We start from the raw sequence: 18,113 nt of genomic DNA on the forward strand, positions 1-18,113 counted from the left end.
TGTAAATTTCTGCAGCTGGCTTGAATTTCTCCCCAGAAAATGGGATTTTCTTTTCTATCACATTATCAGGCTGCAAATTTTCCACACTTTTAGGCTGGTTCCTTTTTAAAACTGAATGCCTTTAACAGCACCCAGGTCACATCTTGAACATTTTGCTGCTTAGAAATTTCTTCCCACAGATACCCTAAATCATCTCTCTTAAGTTCAGAGTTCCACAGATCTCTAGGGCAGGGGTAAAATGCCGCCAGTCTCTTTGCTAAAACATAACAGTAGTCACCTTTGCCATTCCCAACAAGTTCCTTATCTCCATCTGAGACTACTTCGTCCTGGATTTCATTGTCCATATCATTATCAGCATTTTGGTCAAAGCCATTCAACAGGTCACTAGGGAGTTCCAACCTTTCCCATATTTTTCTTTCTTCTGAGCCCTCCAAACTGTTCTAACCTCTGCCTGTTACCCAGTTCCAAAGTCACTTCCACTTTTTTGTGTATCTTTTCAGTAGCACCCCACTCCTGGTACCAATTTACTGTATTAGTTCATTTTCACACTGGTATTAAAGGACATACCCAAGACTAGGCAATATACAAAAAATAGAGGTTTAATAGACTTACAGTTCCACATGGCTGGGAAGGTCTCACACTCATGGCGGAAGGCAAGGAGGAGCAAGTCACATCTTACGTGGATGGTGGCAGGCCAAGAGAGAGCTTGTACAGGGGAAGCTCCCTTATAAAACCGGCAAATCTCATGAGACTTATTCACTATCATGAGAAGAGCACAGGAAAGACCTGCCCCCATGATTTAATTACCTTTCACCAGTGCCTCCCACAACACATGGGAATTCAAGATGAGATTTGGGTGGGGGCACAATCAAACCATATCATGGCCTTAAATTGCAGTCCACATTGTTGCACTGCAGTGCCTAATTCTGTTGCATACTCTTGGTCTTAATTCTCCTGCATAGGAGAAGAACATAACTTTTGTTAAGACATGTACTAAAGTTAATCTCTTTGTTCAACTCATCCGAAGTGTGTTTATTTGAAATATGGTTCCGTGCAAAATTTAACTGATGTAAAACAACTCCATCAGATTCTGTACCTTTAAATGAGTATTGTCTTCTTCAAAGTAGTCACCTTGGGAGACTATGGGTTTATTCCAGCCATCTGTCACTGTTGGTATTAGGGTTCTCTAGAGGAACAGAACTAATAGCATAGATGTATATATAAAGCAGAGTTTATTAGGGAGTATTGACTCACATGATCACAAGGTGAAGTCCCATAATAGGCCATCTGCAAGCTGAGGAGCAAGAAAGCCAGTCTGAGTCCCAAAACCTCAAAAGTAGGGAAGCTGACAGTGTAGCCTTCAGTTTGTGGTTGAAGGTCCAAGAGCCCCTGGCAAACCACTGGTTTAAGTCCGAAAGTCTAAAAGCTGAAGAACTTGGAGTCCGATGTTTGAGGGCAGGAAACTTCCACCATGGGAGAAAGATGAAATCCAGAAGACTTGGCCAGTCTAGTCCTTCCACATTCTTCTGCCTGCTGGCAGCTGATTAGATGGTGCCTACCCAGATTGAGGGTGGGTCTGCCTCTTCCAGTCCACTGACTCAAATGTTAATCCTTTGGCAACACCCCCACAGATACCCAGGAACAATACTTTGCATCCTTCAATCCAACCAAGTTGACACTTAACCATCACACTGCTCTTATCATTTTTTAGGAATTAGGCATTGTTATCTTTTTGAAGAGTGAGAGTGAGGAGAGAGAGACTGAACGTTATATGACACAGCTCTACAGCCTTTTAACCACACGTGTAGAGAAGCCTCATACTGGGGACTTTTACTGGGTTCTATTTATGTTGTCATCTGAGACTTGACAGACATATGGGCTAAAGACATGTATGTGTACAGAAGTTCACTGTTTCTCATTAAGATTTACACTAGCCTAGGAACTACATAGCATCTGTGCCCTGGTTAGTGACAGAATGAATAGTCTAGGTGCAGTTTATAAAAGCTGCCATACAGCAACTCTCTTTAGCTCCAGTGGTCTTTGTTAGATGTCAGCGTACTAAAGTGAAGGAGAGAGGGAGAAGGAAATCTGATTTTGTGCTGTTTAATTTTTTTTTTTTTTTTTTTTTGAGACAAGGTCTCACTCTGTTGTTCAGGCTGGAGTGCAGTGGTGCCATCTCAGCTCACTGCAGCCTTAACCACTTGGGATCAGGTGATACTTCTACTTCAGCCTCCGAAGTAGCCAGGACTATAGGCATGCACCACCACACCTGCTAATTTTCTTATTTTTTTTTTAGACACATTGTTTCTGCCATGTTGCCCAGGCTGGTCTTGAATATCTGAGCTCAAGTAATCTGCCCACCTTGGCCTCCCAAAGTGCTGGCATTACACTGCACCTGGCCTTGCAAATGTTTTGATCCTATGAAATTTTATGTAATTGTATAAAAAGGAGCAGGTTGAGAAGAATGACATGTAGAATTTTACTGAAGGTGTAAGTCAAGAATAGGTCTACTATACTGTTAGTATTGGTGCTATAGTCTTATGGAGTATCAGTGATGTCAGTGGGCTTAGGGAGGCCTCTGAACACCGGTGAGACGTTGACCCCAGCCACTGTCCAGGTTCTTGACACCTTTGTAAGAGAGTTCAAGGACAAGTCAAAGCAAAAGTAAAAAGTATTTTTTTAAAAGTGAAAGTACACACTCAAGGGTGGGAGTATAGGCCTACTCAGGAGAGTATGTGGTGCCCAATGTGTTTGGGGTTTGTCCAAACCAAAAAAGGTTTTTCAAATTAAGAGGCAGAATGATCATAAGGATTTCTGGGAAGAGAATGAGATTTCTTGGAATTGAGGTGCCACCGAGTTTTTTAACAAACATGGGTATACTTGGAACTGTCATGGTCTGGTGAGATGTGGTTTAGTATAATAATGAGTTTATAATTGAACCTGGGGTACAATTTAAGTCAAATCCAGTGCCATGTTAGATCTAGCTAGTCTTAACTGGTATTTCTTATATCCTGTTTGTTAGGGTCTTATTGGCTCCTCCCCCTTCCCCATTCCTGTAGCTGGTTTCTGTGTTCCTTCTATGTTAGTCATGTGAAATTGTTGCCTGGTATTTCCTGTTTCTTCTGTGACCACCCCATATTCCTGTCTCATAAAGAAGCCAGAAAAGGGCTCTCTTTCTCAGTTGTTTCAGGCATACGTTCAAACTTGTCATTTTCTATAGATTTTCAACACTGCTCTGATACCCTTCACTCTTCGCTGGTGACCTGACTTCCTACTTTGTTGGGAAAATGGAGTCTATAACATGTGTACTCTCAGTTTTTCTACTTTCCACTTAATATTGCTTGGATATATTTACGTATATTTGTATTTTGTAGTGAACATTTGTTGATGACTTCTCCCAAGATAGAAACCTGTTCATCCTATCTAATTGTATTCTAAATTTCCTAGCCATCTAATTTAGGTGGTAATTACTCTGGAACAAGATGTATGGAATCTTCAAGAGCAAAAATGGTCTTATTCTATATCCTTTCCTGTATCCTTGTACTGATTATTCTTATCCTTTACTAACCCTTCATTTTCCTGGCCAATTCTTACTCAGTTATCTCCCTTTCTGTCTCCTCGAATCCCTTCATTGAGATAATTCACATACTGTATAGTTCAGCCTTTCAAAGTGTAGAGTTCAGTGCTTTCTAGTATATTCTCAGAGTGGTGCAACTATAACCACAGTCTAATTTTAGAACATTTTGTTCTTTTGTTCCTCCTGAAAGAAACCCTGTACCTGTTAGTACTCCCTCCTCCCTTTTCCCTTCCCTCATCCTAGGCAACCACTAATCTTTCCATGGATTTGCCTGTTCTGGAGATTTCATATAAACAGAACCATACAGTATGTTGTCTTTTGTGACTTCTTCTTTCATTTAGCATAATGTTCTCAAGGGTCATTCACGTCATAACATGTGTCAGTACTTTACTTCTTTTTTTATTGTGATAAAATGCACATGTAAAATTTTACCATATGGCATTTGGTACATTTGCAGTGTTGTGCAAACATCACCACTATCCAGTTTTGGAATATTTTCATCACCCCAAAAGGAAACCCTGTGTTCATTAAGTACTCACTCTCCATTATTCCCTCACCCCAGCCACTAATCTGGCAACCACTAGTCTCTTTCTGTCTCTCTAGATTTGTCTATTCTCGATATTTTATATAAATGGAATCATACAGTATGTAATTTTTGTGTGTGCCTGGCTTCTTTTAGTTAGAATAATGTTTTCAAGATTCATTCATGTCATACATGTATAGTACTTTTTTGTTTTCTTTTATGGCCAAATAATAATCTGTTATATGAATATGCCACATATATGTGGACAAATGTCCATCAGATGATTTATTTCCACTTTTTTGACTATTATGAGTAATGCTGTGAACATTCATGTACAAGTTTTTGTGTAGATGTGTGTTTCCATTGTTCTTGGATATATACCTAGGAATGGAATTGCTGGGTCATATGGTAACTCTAGGTTTAAGTTTTTAAAAAACTGCCAAACTTTTCCAAAGTGGTTGCACTATTTTACATTCCCACCAGCAATGTGTGAGGGTTTTACTTTCTCCACATCCTTCCCAACACTTTTTATTTTCTCTTTTTGATTGTGTCCATCCTGGTGGGTATGAAGTAGTATCCTACTGTGGGTTTGACTTGCATTTCTCTAATGACAAATGATGGTGAGCAACTTTTCATGTGTTCATTGGCTATTTTTATATTTTATTTGAAGAAATATGTATTCAAATCCTTGGCCTGGCATGGTGGCTTATGCCTGTAATCCCAGCACATTGAGAGTTTGAGGTGGGAGGATTTCTTGAGCCCAGGAGTTCAAGACCAGCTTGGGCAACATAGTGACACCCTATCTCTACAAAACAAATAAATAAATAAAAATAAATGAAATAGAAACAAAAAAATTAGCTGAGCTTGGTGGTGTGCCTCTGTAGTCCCAGCTACTCAGGAGGCAGAGGTGGGAGGATTCCTTGAGCCTGTGAGGTTGAGGTGGCACTGATCTGTGATCCTGCTACTGCACTCCAGCTTGGGTGACAGAGCAAGACCCTGTTTCAAAATAAAATAAGAATAAAATAAAGTAAAATAAATTAGAATTATGGTTTAGAGATGGTTCAATCACAGTTTTATAACCTTGTTTATCAAGAGTGAAAATTGGAAATTATTAAAAGTAGCTAAAAAGGTAACACATACCAGTGTTTAATGTTTCTGTAACTGTTGGTAAGGCTTACATCTAAATCTGATGCAGAATTCTTAATGGTATTGGAACAATCCTTTTCTCAGCCACATAGTATTCACTGGTGCTATAAGTCTGGAAGAGACTGGCTGTGGGTACTACTTCTTGTCTTCAGCTGTAACTGTGATCAGCTGTGACTGTGCAATATCAGCAAGTGCACTTTGTATCTTTTCTAGAAGCATTTCCGTAGATAAACAATATGTAGAAGCCTCATGGTTTTGTTCTAGCTTACATAAGCTAGTAGCCTATAAACCAGCTGTAGATTCTTCACAGGGTAAGGAATCTATCAAAACATCAATGTCTTTTACTGTTTGTGCAATCAGTGCTGTAAAAAGCTGAGCATACTCTTCTGTAGGGTTAGCTGGCTGGTCTTTGTTAATTGCTGTCTCAATATTATTAAAAGAGGCAGGAAGATCACATTGCTGCAACACATCAGTGGCATTACAAAACTGATCTGAAAGCGAGTTCATGGTGTCTTACAGCTGCATGAGCTGATCACCATGTTCCTCTCGCTCTTTTCACTTTCTTGATGGTGCCCTTTGCACAAAGTTTTAAATTTTGATGTCCAGTTTATCTTTTTTTTTTTTGTTTTTGTTGCTTGTGCTTCAGTGTCATATCGAAGGAAACCATTACCTACCCCAAGGCCATGAAAATTACTTTTATGTTTTCTTCTAAGAGTTTTATGGTTTTGGCTTTGACATTTAGGTCTTTAATCCCCTTGGAGTTAATTTTATATGATGTGAAATAGGAGTCTAACTTCATTCTCTTGTATATGGATAAACAATTTTCTCAGCACTATTTGTTGTAAATACTATTCTTTCTCTCCTGAATAGCCTTTGCACCTTTGTCAAAAATCAATTCATCATTGATATAAGGGCTTATTTCTGGACTTCAGAGCAGTAGAACTGATCTGAAAAAAAGCTAACTTGGATTTTGATACTAATTGTATCGAATCTGTGGGTCAATTTCAGGAGTATTGCTGTCTTAACAATATTGCGTTTTGTGGCTTATGGACATGGGGTGTCTTTCCATGTATTTAAATCTTCTTTAATTTTTTCCCAATAATGATTTGTAGTTTTCAGTATACAAATCTTAACACTTCTTTTGTTAAATTTGTACCTAAGTGTTTTTTTCTTTTTGATTTTTTTTTTAAAAAGATACAGGGTCTTGCTCTTTTGCTCAAGCTAGAGTATAGTGGTGTTGATTTCAGCTCACTGTAGCCTTGAAATCCTGGGCTCAAACAGTCTTCCCACATCTGCCTCCTGAGTAGCTAGGACTACAAGCATGTGCTATTACACCTGGCTAATTTTTTTTTTTCTTTTTGCAGAGACAAGGTCTTGCTATGTTGCCTGGGCTGGTCTTGAACTCCTGGCCTCAAGCAGTCCTACTACCTCAGCCTCCCAAGTTGCTGGGATTATAGGTGTGAGTCATGATGCCTGGCTCATGCTATTTTAAACATGCAGTTGTTTTCATAATTTCATTTTGGAAATGTTCATTGCTAGTATCAGAAATACGATTGATCTTTGAATATTGGTCTTGTATCCTGCAATTAGTTTTAATCTACTCAGTTCTTAAGACTTCTGTCAAATGTCGCGTGTTCCAGGAAGTTTTTACACATCCTTTAGGACTGCATTAGGTAACCCTTCTTTATGTTGCCCTAAATCCTTTGCCATACCCTCATTATACAATGTACCTCTATGCTGCTTTGTTGCTGTAGGTTTGTTTGTAGACCTCTCATCTAAACTCTTAGATTGGTTTTCAGTACTGATGTTGCCAGCAAATTCTCCACAAAGAATAGAGTTTTGGAAAAATAGCACCGATGAAAAAATAGAATTGAAAAATGTATGAATTATCTCATTCTTTGTTACTTATTTGTTCATTATCAAAAGATAATTTTTTGAGTTCTTTAAATGAGTTAGCTAAACTCACATGAATATCGAATGCTCTTATAAATAAGTCTCTCCCATTTCATAAATCCTCTGATGCTTTGCTTCTCTAAACTTTTCCAGGAAAAAATTTTTGCAGGAGATTGTAAATGTGTTTAGGGGTGGAAAAGGTCGATAATGCTCCAGCACACTGGCAGTACCTTAGGAGCATGGAATTGTGTTTTATTTACTGGTAGCATAGTCCCCAGTTGTTAGCATGGTCCCTGATAACATGATAGGTATCAATAAATTAATTATTGAATTTATGTTTCTACCTGCAAATCTTGACGATAGTTTGTTCAAAAATAACACATTTATTGAGCACCTACTAAGTGCCAGTCACTAGTCTAGTCTCTGTTTTGTGTAGTGATTAGAGCTTTCATGGAGCTTAGCTTCTAGTAAGTAGGGAGAACTCAATATTTCCAGATAAAGTTTGCAATTAAAAGTAATTGCAACAGCTCAACTACTTTTGCACCAGCCTAAACATTTACTGACAAAAGCTATTGTTTTTACTGTTTTTCCTATACCAATGACTCAAAATAAATATTTTGGAACCTTCTTTGACTGCTGTTGTACTGTCCTAATGACCAATTGGTCTACTTATAATTTTTCCTTTTTCTTAAGTATCTGTATAAATTCTCACTCCTTTTTCTTATCTGTTATGATCTGTCATCAATGTTAGAGAACACAGACCTGTTAACTAGATTATAAATTCGACAACAGCAGCTATGATGTGTATATGCTGTAGTATTGTGTTTGGCACATACTATGTATTCATTAAGTGTTTATTGAATGAATAAAGAATGTCACTTTGATCTTAAAAACATCATGGATACCTATGTTCAACAAGATAAAATTTCAAATCCCCTAGTATACAACACTCTTAATAGTCTGATCAATTTACCTTTCCAACCACATCTGCATTGTTCCCCCTTTCCCACCTTAACACTTGCAAGCCTCCTTGAAGTTTCTTGAAAATACTGTAATAGGATGTTAATGGAGATGGAATATTAACTTATCAACTGGGAGTGTAGAATAAGGCTGCCTTCCTTTTTTTTACTTTTGTTGTGGATACTGTGACAACAAATAGTGAAAACCTAATTGACACACATAGATTTCTTATATATGGCATATATATTTGTCATATGTATGTTTGTATATGTATATATGTACCTACTATATGTGTATATCTGCATTTCTATTCTTTTTGTGATTTATGGGCAAAAGATGTTATATTAGTACTTTTTGTTTTGAGTAAAAAAACTCACCTTAAACTAGCATAAGGGAAGAAAAATAAATTTATTTGTTCATATAACTGGAAAGTTCAACAGATAACTGGATTCAAAGCCTCAGAGAATATCTTTAGGAATTCTTTCCATTGGTCTCTTGGTTCTGTTTCCTTTTGTTTGCTTCAAAAATTTTCTTCTATCTGCTCTGCCACTGGGAAAGACACACTGCTTCCATATTTAGGCTGCATTGTCCAAATTTAGTAGTCCCATTACATATTTATAATGCAAATAACAAAAACAACAGCAACAATAATAGTAATAGTGTGTCCAGAATTGGTTCCTTCCAGTGGGTTCTTGGTCTTGCTGATTTCAAGAATGAAGCCGCGGACCCTCGCGGTGAGTGTTACAGTTCTTAAAGATGGTGTGTCCGGAGTTTGTTCCTTCCGATGTTCAGATGTATCCGGAGTTTGTTCCTTCCGATGTTCAGATATGTCCAGAGTTTCTTCTTTCTGGTGGGTTCGTGGTCTTGCTTGACTTCAGGAGTGAAGCTGCAGACCTTCTTGGCGAGTGTTACAGCTCATAAAAGGTGGTGTGAATCCAAAGACTGAGTAGCAACAAGATTTATTGCCAAGAGTGAAAGTACAAAGCTTCCACAGCATGGAAGGGGACTGCTGGCTCAGGAGGCCAGTTTTTATTCCCTTATTTGGCCCCACCCACACCCTGCTGATTGGTCCATTTTACAGAGCACTGATTGGTACATTTTACAGAGTGCTGATTAGTCTGTTTTTACAGAATGCTGATTGGTGTATTTACAAACCTTTAGCGAGACACTAGACACTGAGCACTGATTGGTGCATTTTTACAGAGTGCTGATTGGTACGTTTACAAACTTTTAGCTAGACACAGAGCACTGATTGGTGCGTTTTTTTTTTTTTTAAATATGGAACCCTTCACGAATTTGCGTGTCATCCTTGCGCAGGGGCCATGCTAATCTTCTCTGTATCATTCCAATTTTAGTATATGTGCTGCGGTAGGGAGCAGGGTGCGTTTTTACAGAGTGCTGATGGGTGCATTTGCAAACCTTTAGCTAGACACAGATCACTGGTGTGTTTTTACAGAGTGCTGATTGGTGTGTTTACAAATCTTTAGCTAGACACAGAGCACTGATTGGTGTGTTTACAGTCCTTTAGCTAGACAGAAAAGTTCTCCAATTCCCCACCCAATCCAGAAGCCCAGATGTAATGGTATTGATAACTAATATTAAAATGTATTTAATGCTTTTTATATGCTAATTACCATGCCAACACTTTATATATGTTATACTGTATTTTATCTTCATAATAGCTCTTTGAGGAAGGTATTATTAGTAGCTACATTTCAAAGATGAGGAAATTAAGATACAAACCAATTAAGTTACTTGTTTGATTATTTAACTAGTTAGTGATAGAGCCAAGAATTAAAATCCAGGCAGACTCTGTGCTTGCCACTATGCTATACTGTCTGCTTAGGGAAGAACTCTTATTATCTCTGCTTTGTCTGTCACATGCCCTTCTCAGACCAGTCACTCTGTGCAAGGAAATAATGGTACCATGTTTACTCAGAGCTGGGTCATGTGCCTAGGCCCATAGCCAGCCTTACTAGAACCACATGGCATGGAGGAGAATGTTTCCCTAAAGAAAGTAATCTTGGGTATATTAAAAAAAAACTCCATGTGTCCACAAAATAAACATTTTGTTGACCATGATGCTTAACAACAGAGAGTTCTGTATTCATCGTTGAAAGCTCAGTGGCATCTGTCAGAGGCTAACAGTATTGTCAGTTTTTTGTTTTTGTTTTTGTTTTTGTTTTTTTTTTGAGATGGAGTCTCGCTCTTTCGCCCAGGCTGGAGTGCAGTGGCCAGATCTCAGCTCACTGCAAGCTCCGCCTTCCGGGTTTATGCCATTCTCCTGCCTCAGCCTCCCGAGCAGCTGGGACTACATTAGCTGGGACTACAGGCGCCCGCCACCTCGCCCGGCTAGTTTTTTGTATTTTCTAGTAGAGACGGGGTTTCACCATGTTAGCCAGGATGGTCTCGATCTCCTGACCTCGTGATCCGCCCGTCTCGGCCTCCCAAAGTGGTGGGATTACAGGCTTGAGCCACCGCACCCGGCCTCAGTATTGTCAGTTTTGATTACAGACTCATTAAATGAGTTTTGTCTCTTTTAGGTGGGATCATTTGCTGGTAGTACATTGTTTGAGTCATTAAATAATGCAAATCTTAAACTAATTAACTTTTGAAAACACATCACTTTGGGAAGTTTCAAAGTGGTTTAAAGCCATCTATATTTTAAAGGAAATTTGATTTGTAATAACCTTAAAAAGTCTTAAATGGAAAAAAAGGAAAATGAAGCAGATAAAATAATGACAAAATATACTTTTCTAAATATTATTTAGACTACTTTAAAAAATATATTGAAATTTAATCCAGATAAGATCACGCTTGTTAAAGCATAATGACTAGCATAATTTTAGTGATTAAGATAGAGTTTGTCTTTTGCCTTTATTTTTCTTTTTGATTTTAGATTCAGGGTATACATGTGGAGGTTTGTTACATGGATATATTGTGTAATGCTGAGGTTTGGGCTTTTGAACCCATCACCCAAATATTGAACATAGTACGCAATAGGTCGTTATTCATTCATTACCCCTTTCTTCCCTTCCTGGCTTTGGAGTCCCAGTGTCTATTGTTTCCATCTTTACGTCTATATGTACCCATTGTTTAGTTCCCACTTGTACATGAGAACATGTGGTATTTAATTTTTTGTTTCTGTGTTAATTCAGTTAGGCTAATGGTTTTCAGCTGCATCTGTGTTGCCACAGAGGACATGATTTCATCCTTTTTTATGGCTCTGTAGTATTCCATGTTTATCTGTCTGTCTATCTATCTATCTATCTATCTATCTATCTATCTATCTATCCATCCATCTATCTCACATTTCCTTTATTCAGTCCACTGTTGATGGGCACCTGGGTTGATTCCATGACTTTGCTGTTGTATATAGTGCTGCTATAAACATACAAGTGCAGGTGTCTTTTTGGTAGAATGACTTCTTTCCTTTCGTTAGGCACCCAGTAATGAGGTTGCTGAGTTGAATAGTAGTTCTATTTTTAGCTCTTTGAGAAATCTCCAAACTGCTTTCCACAGGAGCTGAATTAATTGACATTCACACTAACAGTGTGTAAGCATTCCCTTTTCTCTGCAGCATTGCCAATATCTGTTTTTTTTTTTTTTCCACTTTTTAATGGCCATTGTGACTGGTGTGAGATGTATCTCATTGTGGTTTTATATGCATTTCTCCAATGATTAGTGATGTTGAACATTTTTTTCATATGTTTGTTGGCCACTTGTATGTCTTCTTTTGAGAAGTATCTATTTATGCTCTGCCAACTTTTTAATGGGGTCATTTATTTTTTATTTGTCAATTTAAGTTCCTTATAGATTTTGGATATTAGTACTTGGATACATAGTTTGCAAATATTTTCTCCCATACTGTAGTTTGTCTGTTTACTCTGTCGATAGCTTCTTTTGCTGTACAGAAGCTCTTGAATTCAATTAGATCCTAGTTGTCAATTTTTGTTTATGTTTCATTTGCTTTTGAGGTTGCAGTAATAAATTCTTCCCCTATGCCAATGTTCAGATGAGTATTTCCTAGGTTTTCTTCTAGGATTTTTATGGTTTGAGGCCTTACCCTTAAATGTAAGTCTTCAATTCATTTTTTTTTTTTTCCCAGACAGAGTCTCGCTCTGTTTCCCAGGCTGGATATGGTGGTGTGATCCTGGCTCAGGTCCTCCGCCTCTCAGGTTCAAGTGGTTCTCATGCCTCAGCCTCCCAAGTAGCTGGGACTACAGGTGCATGCCACCACGCTCAGCTAATTTATACATACATACATATATATATATATATATATATATATATATATATATATATTTTTTTTTTTTTTTTTTTTTTTTTTTTTTTTTTTCGGTAGAGACGAGGTTTCACTATGTTGGCCAGGCTGGTCTTGAACTCCTGACTTCAAGTGATCTACCTGTGTCAGCCTCCAAAAGTGCTGGGGTTACAGGTGCGAGCTACCGCAGCCAGCCTTGTCTTTAATCCATCTTGAGTTAACTGTTGAATATGGTACAGTTAGGGATCCAGTTTCATTATTCTGCATATTACTAGCCAGTTTGTCCATTACCATTTATTTAATAGGGTATCCTTTCTCCATTGTTTATTTTTGTTGACTGTCTAAGATCATTTGGTTGCAGGTGTGCAGCTTTGTTTCTGGGTTCTCTATTCTGTTATGTTGGTCCCTGTGTCTGTTTTTGTACCAGTACCATATCGTTTTGGTTAGTATAGTTCTGTAGTACAGTTTGAAGTTGGGTAATGTGATACCTCCAGCTTTGTTCTTTTCACTTATAATTCTTTGGCTATTTAGGCTCTTTTTTGGATCCATATGAATTTTAGATTTTTTTTTAATTCTGTGAAAAATGATGTTAGTAATTTGATAGGAATTGCATTTGATCTGTAGATTGCTTTGGGCAGTCTGGACATTTTAATGATATTGATTCTTCCAGTCCATGAATATGGAATGTTTTTCCATTTGTTTGTGTCCTCTGTGATTTCTTTCATCAGTGTTTTTTAGTTCTCCTTATAGAGATCTTTTACCTACTTGGTTTGATGTATTCCTAGATATGGGCAAAAACAAAGGTTTTTAGATAATTAATTGTATTATTTTCACTGGCATGTCAGTATTGTATTTATTTGTTTCAGGTTTTTGCATCTTAAATGTTCCCAGTTAGCCATTGACTTCAGCAAGCTATATATAAATATATTTTTTCCTGTGTAAAAGTGTTTCATCTGGCCAGTGTATGTATGCTTCATTCTTTTGCAAGTTGAACTGTTTACTTATATTGTAATCTGCTTAGAATGACCTAAGAGATAACACTTACTGGATGCTATTCAAATAAAAACTGGATATCATATTTGCCCTAGGTTCCCCCACTTTAATACATAAAAAGATATTTGGACAAACCATAATAATTCTGGTATGGACTGCTTTTGCCATTCTTTTTTATAACAATGAATCTTCAGACAGTTCTCTCCAACACCAGTCTTTGTGTAGTTTCCACTAAGCTTTGGTATATAAAAGCAAGTATCTCACAGACTGATATTGTTCATAGCCTTGTCCTGAACTCCTTGCTTTAGTTTATTATGGTTGACTTACTCTTATTTTTAAGAGATGAATTTCTCTGTTTATTTCTTCACTTTATTCCTCTGATATGGAACTATACCAAGAATGTCATTTGCTGTCTATAATGTTTGGATTCACTGCAATTCCATTCTGTCTTTCTAAGCTGTCTTTGGTTACCCTTCATAGATATGCTTCTTGGTCTTCCCTGGTTCTTGGGACTCTCTGCATTGTTTCAGTGTTACACAAGTGGTACTTGGCTGGTAGACATTTTCATGAGCTTTAGTAATTGTAACTGGTGGGTTAAAGGAAAGCCCTTGGGAAGAGAAATACATTGTTTACCTTAGAACATTCTTTGATTTAAATGTTTACTTAGCGTACACCAAATGTGTACTTAATGCTTAGGATCTGCCGAAGATACAAAGGAGATAGGAGATATTTCTAGCCCTTGCTGTGAAGTAACTTTAAATCTAGACTTTTGACTATATTACATTGAATGCCTATGATAGCAATCACAATATCAGCATTATAGCTCTTAAAAATTTTTACATGGAAGGATTCTTGGCAGAGTCACAAGAATGTGTCCCTTTTTTACTATCAAAAGGTCCTAATTTATCTGACAATGGACTCATATCCAGAATATATAAAACTCACACAAATCAATAAGAGAACATATTATTCAATTAAAAAATGGGAAAGACACTTATGAGATTACTAGATAAAAGAACTTATATAAATGGCCAATGAACATGTGGAAAGTGCTCAACTTCGTTAGTCGCAATGGGAATACAGAATAAAACCACAATGAAACACTACTGTATACCCACTAGAGTGGCTTAAAAAAAGAGACAATATTAGGTGTTGTAAGGTTATGAAACAATTGCTACTCTGATACATTGTTTTTAGCAGTTTAAACTAAATTTAGCCGTTTTGGAAAATGGGCAGTATCTACCAAAGCTGAACCTATGATATCAAATTTCATTCCTAGGTCTATACTCAGCGGAAATGAATACATGTACTCACCAAAAGAAAAGTCAAGAATTTTTACTGCAACATTGTTTATAATATTCCTATATTAGTTTCCCATTGCTGCTGTAACAAATTACAACAAATATTGGTTTCAAAGGTGGTGAAGTGAAGCTGGCTACACTCCCCCCACCACAGGAAATACATATTTATATAATATGTTTATGTTTTGTATATAATTTATATATATAAACAGACACATATATATGTATATACACACATACATAAAGCACTGAGATTATCACCAGTAATATTCCAGAACTCAAATATGCAGAAGAGACAGTTCCTGAGACTACAGAGAATTGAAAAAACTCTGAACAGATTAAGAGAATTGGACTTCCGTGATGCTTCTCCCCACAATCTGCCTGGCACCAAACATGCAGAAAGTTTCCCCAAAACTACAGTTTCTACACTGGAAAGAGTGAGATCAAGGTGGATAACTAGTTTTCCTTCTAACTTGAGTTTCCTAGCAGGAGACTGTCCCTGCCTCAACCCAGGGAAAACATCAGGAGTACTTGAAGGAAAAATTATCCTTGAGAACAACCAGACACCTAAGTGGGAGGGCAGGACCACTATCCTCAGCATGGAAACCCTGCTATGTAAGTCAGCCAAAGGAGATGCCATGCTGTAGGAGGTTTGTTCCACAGGTCCCCTGGGCGTGAATCCCTAGCCAGCCTTCCTACACTGTAAGGCTATCCCCTTTGGGACTCATCTGGGATGGGTGGCACTCTGAATGTTTACTACAACCAAGGCAAACTTAGGTTTAATGCACCAGCTAGTGCCAAAAAGGACATAGCCACATAGCAGAAAAAACAAACAATCATAAGAAACAAAATCAACATGTAAATTGCAAAGCATCTGTAAGCAAACATATCCAGTAAAAACCACAATAAGCCAGATAGGTAAGACTGGAATAAATAACTAATCCTTGAATACAAAGACGTAAATGTATGTTCACAAGAAACAACAGCAGACAGAACCATGATCTCCTCAAATGGAGAAAGAATGAAACCAGTGGCTGACCCTAATGAGACAGTCATATGTGAACTCTCTAAGAATTCAAAATACCAGTTTTAAGGAAACTAAATGATCTCCAAGATAACATATAAAAACAAAAAAAGAGCCCATATAGCCAAGACAATCCTAAGTAAAAAGAACAAAGCTGGAGGCATCATGCTACCTGACTTCAAACTATACTACAAGGCTACAGTAACCAAAATAGCATGGTACTGGTACCAACACATACATAGACCAATGTAACAGAACAGAGGCCTCAGAGATAACACATCTACAACCATCTGATCTTTGATAACCCTAACAAAAACAAGCAAATGGGGAAATAATTAACCTGTTTAATCAATGATATTGGGAAAACTGACTAGCCATATGCAGGAAACTAAAACTGGACCCCTTCCTTACACTTTATACAAAAATTAACTCAAGATGGATTAAAGACTTAAATGTAAGACCTAAAACCATAAAAACCCTAGAAGAAAACCTAGACAATAGCATTCAGGATGTAGGCATGGGCAAAGACTTCATGACTAAAACACCAAAAGCAATGGCAACAAAAGCCAAAATTGACAAATGGGATCTTATTAAACTAAAGCACTTCTGCACAGCAAAAGGAATTATCATCAGAGTGAACAGGCAACCTACAGAATGGGAGAAAATTTTTGCCATCTATCCATCTGACAAAGGGCTAATATCCAGAATCTACAAGGAACTTAAACAAATTTGCAAGAGAAAACAAACGACCCCACCAAAAAGTGGGCGAAGGATATGAACAGACACTTCTTAAAAGAAGACATCTATACAGCCAACAGACACATGAAAAAATGCTTATCATCACTGGTCATCAGAGAAATGCAAATCAGAACCACAATGAGACACTATTTCAACCCAACACTCATAAGTGGGAGTTGAACAGTGAGAACACATGGACACAGGGAGGGGAACATCACACACCGGGGCCTGTCAGGGAGTCGGGGGCTAGGGGAGGGATAGCATTAGGAGAAATATCTATTGTAGTTTACGAGTTGACGGGTGCAGCAAGCCATCATGGCGTGTGTATACCTGTGTAACAAACCTGCACGTTCTGCACATGTATCCCAGAACTTAAAGTATAATTTTAAAAAATTTAAAGTATTAATACAGTTACTGTGTGATCTATCCATTTCATTTCTTGGTATTTACCCAGTATGGGTGAAAATAAATATTTACAAAAATGAAAAAACAATTCAGAAATCATCAGAGAAATTTGACAAAGAAATTAAAATACTTTTTAAAAGCCAGACAGAAACCTTGGACCTGAGAAATACATTTCCTGATCTGACAAACTCATTAGAGCCTCTCAGTAGCAGAAAATGGATGAAGCAGAGGAAAGAATTAGTGAGTTCAAAGACAAGGTTTTTGAAAATACTGAAATATGAAATACTGAAAATAGAAGAGGAATAAGAAAAAATTTAAAAGGAATGAAGATCATCTACAAGATATAGGAAATTACCTTAAAAGAGCAAATCTAAGATTTATTGATGTTCCAGAGGGAATTGAGCAAGAGTGAGTGGAAAGATTATTTAAAGAAATAACAACAGAAAACTTTCCTAACCTTGGAAAAGAAATAAATATCCAGGTGCAGGAAGGTCAGAGAGAACACCAAACAGATTAGAGCCGAATAAGAGTACCCCAAGGAATATAATCAAATTCTCAAAGGTCAAGGACAAAGAGAATTCTAAAAGCAGCAGGAGAAAAGAAGCAACTAACATATCGGCCAGGCATTGTGGTTCACGCCTTTAATCCCAGCACTGTGGGAGGCCGAAGCAGGTCGATCATTTGAGGTCAGGAGTTCAAGACCAGACTGCCCAACATGGTGAAACCCCATCTCTACTAAAAATACAAAAATTAGCCGAGTGGAATTGGTGTGCACCTGTAATCCCAGCTACTTGGGAGACTGAGGCAGGAGAATCATTTGAGCCTGGGAGTTGGAGGTTGCAGTGAGCCCAGACCACACCACTGCACTCCAGCCTGGGTGACAGAGTGAGCCCCTGTCAAAAAAAAAAAAAAAAAAAAAAAAAAAAAAAAAAAAAAAAAAAAAAAAAAAAAAAAAAAAAAAAAAAAGCAACACATAAAGGAGCTCCATTTTTTATGGCAACTGACTTTTCAGTGGAAATCATACATTTCAGGAGGGGAGTGAAGCAACATTTTCAAAGTGCTGAAGGAAAAAATCTGCCGTTTTAAGAATACCATAGCTGGGCACAGTGGCTTACACCTGTAATCCCAGCACTTTGGGAGGCCAAGGCAGGCATGTCATCTGAGGTCAGGAGTTTGCGACCAGCCCTGGCCAACATGGTGAAACTCCGTCTCTACTAAAAATACAAAAAAAATTAGCTGGGCATGGTGGCACACACCTGTAATCCCAGCTACTCAGAAAGCTGAGGCAG

General features: G+C 37.7%; 1 protein-coding gene, 1 non-coding gene and 1 pseudogene across 20 annotated transcripts in view; 1 reads left to right on the forward strand and 2 right to left on the reverse strand.

Annotated features, from left to right (window-relative positions):
• RIMS2 (regulating synaptic membrane exocytosis 2) overlaps nucleotides 1–18,113 on the forward strand; it is a 792,768-nt gene that overhangs the window by 65,837 nt on the left and 708,818 nt on the right. The window lies entirely within an intron of this gene.
• LOC104655134 overlaps nucleotides 5,351–18,113 on the reverse strand; it is a 70,039-nt pseudogene continuing 57,276 nt past the window's right edge.
• On the reverse strand, nucleotides 9,372–9,478 carry LOC115899865. The gene has a single exon (XR_004059452.1). It is a non-coding gene; the product is annotated as a U6 spliceosomal RNA (small nuclear RNA).

The sequence above is a fragment of the Rhinopithecus roxellana genome, chromosome 9 (genome assembly GCF_007565055.1).
Source record: "Rhinopithecus roxellana isolate Shanxi Qingling chromosome 9, ASM756505v1, whole genome shotgun sequence".
Classification (NCBI taxonomy): Eukaryota; Metazoa; Chordata; class Mammalia; order Primates; family Cercopithecidae; genus Rhinopithecus; species Rhinopithecus roxellana.